A 1,358-nucleotide genomic window follows, 5' to 3' on the forward strand; every position below is an offset into this window, starting at 1 on the left:
GCTCATGTCTTTGTTTTGCTTTTTTCTCTTAAATAAGTCTTTTGTTCTGGTAGCTTGTAAGTGGGTGTACACTTACAGACACGTGTCCAGACTGTACAAAACCATGTTTCACTTTACAGGGAGGTCCATGGTGTGAATACTGGAATTCTCTACACCTACAAACTTTCCAGAGCAATTATCAGTGACGCTTTGCTCTGTTCTCCAGCAAAAATCAAGAACTGTAGCCTGTGAGGTTAGCATTTGACTCGCCTTTGTTTTGATTTGTATACTTCAGGCTGAAAGTATCAGCCTGATTCTAGTCTCAGTTACATATAGAGCAGCTCCTATGAAATCAGCGAAGTAACTTTGTGTTTACATAAGGATGCCTGGGGCTGGAGACAGGTGCAAATAATCACATTTCCTTATTCCCTGAATATTTTTTAACTGAGCTGAATGCCTCAGCTCAATACTTTTATTTGATCTATGTAGTGCTTGTCGAGATTTCCATTTTCATGCAATGTTGTCAGATCTCAACTGTATACATTTTAAGATTTAGAAATAAATGGTCTATGAAGTCTGTGCTGTTGTGTGTTACTCCTAGCCTAAATGCAACTGGGCCCAGGAAGGTGCTTTATTATTTATAAATATTTACTTTACATAGAATCTTCCTAATTAGCACAACCAATAATTTTTATACAACACCGGTGATCTCTCCCTCTCAACAAAACATTGAATAGCAGAGTGACGGGAATATACTATCTTGAATTTACCAGTACACTGGGAATTAAAATTAATTTTTTTCATAAAGAATTTTTTTATTGCAAAACACTAACCTTGATTTCTCTCTGTGGGTGTTTTACTTTATAATTCACAACACTCAGCAGTTTGGGTCTCCACTGGTCATTTGCGTAAATTAGCCACATTGTGCTGTATTAAAAATCGGGAAAATGAGAGAAATCCATCCCGAACAGTTAATGTATGTGTTTTTGATGCACCTAATGGAGTCCAAAGTAGTTGCTTCACGATCCAGTCCTCAAGAAAACATCTGTATTTGATCCCACATGCTTTGGAGCTAGGTTCATTTAGCCAGTAATAGGCTTCCCTGTAGATACTGCACTCGCTGGAGTGTGCGCTGCGTAGGGGTGGACAGGGCAGGATCTTAGGAGATGCACCCATACACCCCTGCATGCCAGACAGGCCAGCTCTGCACCACTGTGGAAGGGCAGGGCCCTCTCTACACCCTGCGCAGCAGAACAGATCTAGTCTCTTGCCTTTGCTGAGCCTTTGGCAAGGAAACACTTTGCCTCATCTACAGAATCTTTATATTGCATCCTATGCCTATGTACAAACTACTAATCACAGCCACAGTGCATGTGTTT

Source organism: Chelonia mydas, chromosome 9, assembly GCF_015237465.2.
Source record: "Chelonia mydas isolate rCheMyd1 chromosome 9, rCheMyd1.pri.v2, whole genome shotgun sequence".
Taxonomy (NCBI): Eukaryota; Metazoa; Chordata; order Testudines; family Cheloniidae; genus Chelonia; species Chelonia mydas.